Below are 6484 nucleotides of genomic sequence, written 5' to 3' on the forward strand. Positions count from 1 at the left end.
TATGCTGATAAAGCTAAGGTGTGAAGAGTGGCCATTTCATTTTTTACAGAGAAGCTCCTGTTCTTTGTTCTCCAAAAAAGACTCCTTTCCCTGTTGATTTCTGAAGAAATAGAAGGGAGAGAGTTAATGAACAAGGCACATCATCAGCAAGAATTGGGGTGTGCCCTTTCAATCATTCTAACAGGGAAGAAAGGGGCAGGGGAGGAACCAAATTCATGAAGTGTCCATGTTGTACCAGACACTGAGATTAGGTATACTATGGCCTTGAAATCCCTATGAAATAGGCCTTAGTGTTAACACTCTGTGGGGGCCAGCAGCTGGCATGGTGGTTAAGGGTACTTCTTGGACTCCTGTATGGCCAATTCAAGTCCCAGACCTGGTGGCTTGCCTTCTCACTTTCTTTCTCTCTCTGGCCAAATGTAAATGTTAATAATAACAACAAAATAATAAAGTTGGATAAAAAGTTCTTTAAAAATTTTACAAATGAGGAATGTGAGAGGTTAAAACACTTGTACAATATGGAGACAGTCTAGGTCCGTGCAGATGAGGTACATTTTTTTTTTTATTGTTTACCTACTATGTTACCTTGGACAAGGAAATTGATCTCTTCAAGTCTGTTTCCTCATCTGTGAGATGGCACTCACGATGGTACCTACCTCCTGTGTGACTAAGAGCATAAAAGACAATGAATGTAACAGGTGTAAGTAAGTACCCAATAATGTTAACTACAGTGATAATAATTATAACAAGGATATTAATAATAATGAAACACCTGCTAGTGTGAATCCTACTCATCCTTCATGTTTCAGTTGAATTCCACAAATATTCTCCAACCACCCAGGCCACAGAGACCTTTCTTTCCTGAATGACAACAAGATCAGTTCTTTGTTAGACATCAGGTTTTTGCCCAACTAAGAGCATCTGGCCCCCATATTTTTCCCCTCTGTGGTCAGGTAGGTGTTTTTAATTATAAGATGGCGCTCATTGACCAGGCCAAAGACAATTGGAGCTCACATTCTCTTAGCTGCAGTGTTGTCCAGGAAATGTTGTGTGATTTAAGTAAATCAATCTGAATCTTAAGTCTTTTATGAAACTGAGAGAAAAAGATCAGTCTTTTCTTCTTAATAGAATTCCAAGAGGATGGGAATCCAGACTGCTGCTGCCATCTTGCCACCAGGGGTGAAACGAACATAATAGAAAGGAAATCTGAGAGTAAGAGAGCCCAAGTCCTAAGGACATAGAATCTGAATTGAGCTGGTTCTTCCTCTCTGACCATCAAGTTAAATGAACCATTAAATTCTCTTCTTTTTCCTGAGCTTATTTGAGGTTTATTTTCTTTTGCCTCTCACAATAGGAAGAATGCTAACAAATATAATGTTCATATCATTTATTTTGCACATATTGTCTTATGCATATTTACCTTGGGCTTATTTTAAATTAAAACTACATAACTGCTTACATCATAGTAAATTCTCAACTAGTGTTCATATGCCTATCAGCTATTACAGTTTTTATAATTAGCATTCATATTATTTAGTATTTTTTTCATACTTGGATGTCTTTAGTGTTCTCTAATAACTCAATTGGTTAACTTAAAAAAATTTTTTTTTCTTTTAGGTTTTTGCAATAGGGCATGTGCACTTGTCAGAGATGGAGAGAGGGAAAGTGAGAAATCATTCTCTAGGAGGGATGGCCATGCTGCAATCCCTTCTCCATTTGCCTCTCAGGATTTTGGGCATGCATGCACACGTGCCAGGCATGAGTTTTAAGCCACTGGGTTGGGGAACTCAAACTGCAGTCAGCCATTTGGAAGTCCAGAACCTTAACCATCACATCACCTGCTGGCCCAATTCATTAATTTTTATGGATGCACTTACCCGATATTTATTATATATACTAGATTTTGTGTGAGATACCTTGGATTCAATACGGTGTAAAAACAAACATGTTCTAATACTTATAGAACTTACAATCCAATAGGGCTTGAAGCTAATTAAGTTATCATGTAAGTAAATATGAAATCACTAAATAGTCACCATACAGAGATTAGTGGTGATTAAAAGGTATAAACAGTAGAAAATATTTACCTAGTTGGAGAAGTTAGGGAGGGATTTTAAGTGGCATTGGTATGGGAATCTAAAGGACAATGAAAGCAGCAGAATAGACAGGCTGCTCTAGTCAGAAAGAGCACCATGTACCAAGACCCATGGTGGGCTGTAAAACAGGGACCATGCACTGAAAGAGTGCTAGCAGTACAAAGGAGCGAATTCAAGAGGTCCTACTAGGCAGGGCAGCGTTAAAAAGTCTGTATTAAGAAGTCTTTTTTTTGTATTAAGAGCAGTGGAAAGGCATGATATGTGTGTGTGTGTGTGTGTGTGTGTGTGTGTGTGTGTGTGTGTGGTGGGGCATATGTGAAGGGTGACATGATCAGATATGGATTTAGAAATAACACTCTGGTTGCTAGGTTGAAATGGTTGGGGGAGTGAGTAGAAGACTTGTGGTCATTCAAGTACTGTGGTTTAAATGTTGGTCCCCAATTTCACATGAAAATTAAATCCTCAGTGCAACAGTTTTGAGAGGTAGGTTCTTCTGGGAGTGTTTAGGTCACTGAGGGCTCTGCTTTTATGAATGGATTAATGCTGCTATAAAGAGTTTGAGGAGTGAAGTTGCTCTCTGTTTTTCTGCCATGGAAGGACAGCAATCGTTCCCTTTGGCTCTTCTGCTCTTTGCCATGCTATGAGGTAGAAAGAAGTTCCGTACCAGCTCTTGGATTTTCTAGCCTCCAGACTGTGAGAAGATAAATTACTTAGCCTGTGGCATTTTGTTATAGTAGCACAAGGAGGGAAAGACACCAAGGAAAGACGGCGGTAGCTGGAGAAGGAGACAAGTGGACAGCATAGAGGTATAACAAGGAGATAAAAAGAAGGACTTGCTGGTGTACTTTGTCTAACATTAAGTGACATTCTGACCTTGCCCCTAAAAAACAATCTGGGAAAACATAAATTCCAAATACAATCTGAAAAATGTGCTGTTAATACTAGGAACAAAGGATTATGGTTTAGAAGCAATTATGGAAAGATTATAGAAGAGTAAATATATCATTTTGCCCCTGAGGAACAAGCAAGATTCTATGCAGTAGAATTTTAGGTATCTACATAAGAACAGTGTGGAAGTTTATTTTGTTCACTTGTTTGCTCATTTATTTATTTGTTCACCTGAAACAATTTTTATTCTCTGAAGAATCAGCCATCACATTCTACATAGGCAATATAGTTTCTGGGAATGACAGCGCTTAAAGAATGAAAAACTGTCCCACCTGGTGAGAGTGTGGGGTACATAGTGCATATGGTGAGAGATCAAGGGCTTTGATTTCTGTGTCAGACATTTAAAACTTACATCTATAGCAATGAGGATCCCCCTAGGGGTTCTTCTGTAAGGGAATTTGAACAGTACAAGTCTGGCAGCAAATTGCTAGGAATACTGGAGTTTAGAAAGGCCTGGCAGCTTCATGCTGCAGGCTACACCACTGGTGAAGTTTCTGACCTAGTAGTAAAAAGTATGAGGAGGGCAGGATTCTAGAGTATTCTGAGGGGTAGATGGTCAATAGGACTGGAAGAGCACCTGTGTATAATGGATAGAGAAGGGATGTGAGTCAAGGGAGGCTTTGGATCATCTTGGTTGGGAATCTGGGCAGATGATGGTGTTATTCACTGGGCAAGATGGTAAAATGAGAAATTTAAGGATAATGATAATGAACCAGTTCTGGATATGTTGAATTTCAGGTACTTGCACTTCATTCAGGTATAAATATTTAGATGTCTCTCCATTTCAAAATAATATTTATGACCTCAGAAGAGAGGTGGAGGATGCAACTGAAAGGTTAGGAGCTCTGTTAGTAAGATATTATCAGATTAATAATAGTTTATGGGGGGACCAGCAGTTAGTGTAATAGCTCTGTCGCTGAACTCCCATGTAGCCAACCATGGTTTGAGTCCCGGACCTGGTGGCTTAAACTCACACCGGGCATGTGTGCGTGCATGCCCAAGACTCTGAGAGGAGAGTGGAGGAGAAGGGATTGCGGAGTGACCATCCCCCCTGGGGGGTGGTGAGTTCTTGCTTTCTATCTCTCTGTCTTTCTGGCGAGTGCACATGCCCTATAGCAAAAACCTCTCCAATAATAATAATAATAATAGTTAATGGGTAGGTCTATTTAAAAAAGAAAATGATCAAAATTAGAGTCCTGGAATATATAAACTTTTGAGGGGCAGTTAAGTAATAAAAAAGATGGAGTGAACTGAATATGCATCAATCTGGGAGGCTAATGGGGAGGCAGGATTGTGTGGTATCCCAGAAGAAAAATGAGAGAAAGAATGACACTAATAATCAAAATTTAAAAGCAACAAATAAGCTAAATACCATGAGCACAAAGTAGAAGTCTGGCAGTTATGGTATCATTGAGACCTCTGATAGAGTAGTGGAATGGTGTGGAAGAACTTGTGGCTAAATAGAAATTGTGCAGGGTGAGGAATGATGGAAATGAAAGGGTAGCGAGGCAGTGAATGTGGGCTGCTAGTTCAAAAGAATGGCTGTAATGAGAAAGAAAAAGGTAGCATGGAAGGAAGGCAGAATTTATACAGAAAAGTTTTTTTTCTTTTTGTAAGGTTAGGTGAAACTTGGACACGTACAGAATGAATGAAGAGGACTTTGTGATTTGTGAAGAGGAAGATATTGAAGAAGAAACTGATATTTATTAAGTTTAGGAAATGGAACGTGAGGGAGATGCTTCTGGAAAGGACACAAGGACTCATTGGTGACCAAGAGTAGAAGATGAAACAAGTCTACTCAGGGTTCAGTTTGGTGCTAGGCCCTCTGCTGAAAGCTTTTGAAGGTTTAGACATAAAAAGGTGTTTTTAGGTCCAGGACTTGAACCATGCCCCGTTCTAATGTATTTAAAAGTAAGATTAATTTTTATTTTTGGCACTTCACTGTGTCTGATGAATAAAGACATGAGGTAGAAATGGACAAGCTGAGTCTGGGGAAGCTGAGTTCCTGAGCCATCTGCTCTGCCTCTTGGATTATGATGATGTTACCTTGGCTTAGCCATCACTTCCCCACAGGAAGGTTTCATCTGATGCCAGGCACCTAAGGCAGGACTCATCTCACTTTCTGGATTAAATTTTATCAAAGTAAGTTATTTGTGATATCTGATATTTCTGTCAGCATAACTTTATTTAGTGACAGAGATATTTGAGGGTATAGGAGGATCCAGTAGTCATCTAGCTGATGTTAGTTTCAGGCAGTGCAATGGCTAATCTATCTTGGAATGCACCTTGAGCTCAAAACTTTCCAACTCTGTTAATTTCCTGGCTTCTCTGGGCTCTCTGTTCAGGTGAGAGGTCTCTCATCTTCTCTAATCCCTCTGAGTGTTGTGTGGCCTCAACAAAGTAAATCCTAGAAATGACAGGTCTTATACTGAGCTCTCCTCCAACTTGGGAATGGAAATTTAAAAATGATGTAGACTCCACTTTAAAACTCCTCTTAGCACACAGATAAGGACACCAAGATCCAGAAAGCTCAGGTGATTTAATCAAGGTTACTTAGTGTGTTTACAGCAAAATGAGCACTTAACCCCAGGATTCTTAACACCCATTTTAGGCAAGTAACTCAATTGTTGATGCCCATTTCTACCTTATTTACATTGTTTGTGTTCTTTGTGTTAATGGATTCCTTTCCCTCTTTCTTGGATCTCAGAAAGTATTCTTAAAGGAGTGTAAAAGAAACAGGAAAATTTGAATGGCTTCAAGAAAGAGAAACATGTCCTGGGGGGTTGCTTTCATTTTATTATGAGAAAATCATCCCCTTTGTTCGCTCCATATATCTGTGGCTGTACTTACTGGCATTTGAGTCCCAAATCTTGACTGTGCCTCTGTAGTGAACGTACTTCCTTTTTTTTTTTTTTACATTAATTCACTGTACATCATTACAGCATACAAATGAATTTTCCATCCAAAATACACTGTATATTGGCTCAATCAAGCACATCAACATACATGTTATCAGCAAATAATTTTCCAATTCTTATGTCTTGTATACTTTGTTTTTTGTTTTGCCATCCTTGATTCCCTATCCCTCACCCTCTGCCATGTCCCACCCTCCTCTCACATTGTCTCTGGTATCCATGGTTGCTTTCTATGCCTTCGCCCCCCCCCATTTAATTGATTTGCTAGTGAACTTAGTCTAAATATATCCAATAGCTAGCACAGTGTGGCCCAGGAGATGGGACCAGAAGCCTTCAAAAAGAGGGCAAAAGGACCAGCAGTTAGCATAATGGCTATGTCCTATGTCGCTGGACTCCCATGTAGTTGGCCGTGGTTCGAGTCCCGTATCCTGTGGCTTAAAACTCACGCAGGGCGCGTGTGCATGCGTGCGTGACCAAGATCCCGAGAGGAGAATGGAGAAGGGATTGTGGCGTAGCAATCCCCCA

At 39.9% G+C, this 6484-nt stretch overlaps 1 protein-coding gene across 1 annotated transcript in view; it reads right to left on the reverse strand.

The window, feature by feature from the left end:
* The window catches only part of FSHR (follicle stimulating hormone receptor), a 215129-nt gene that overhangs the window by 123799 nt on the left and 84846 nt on the right, over positions 1 to 6484 (reverse strand). The gene's annotated exons all lie outside the window — the stretch shown is intronic.

This window comes from Tupaia chinensis, unplaced genomic scaffold (assembly GCF_000334495.1).
Source record: "Tupaia chinensis unplaced genomic scaffold, TupChi_1.0 Scaffold000622_1, whole genome shotgun sequence".
Lineage (NCBI taxonomy): Eukaryota > Metazoa > Chordata > Mammalia > Scandentia > Tupaiidae > Tupaia > Tupaia belangeri.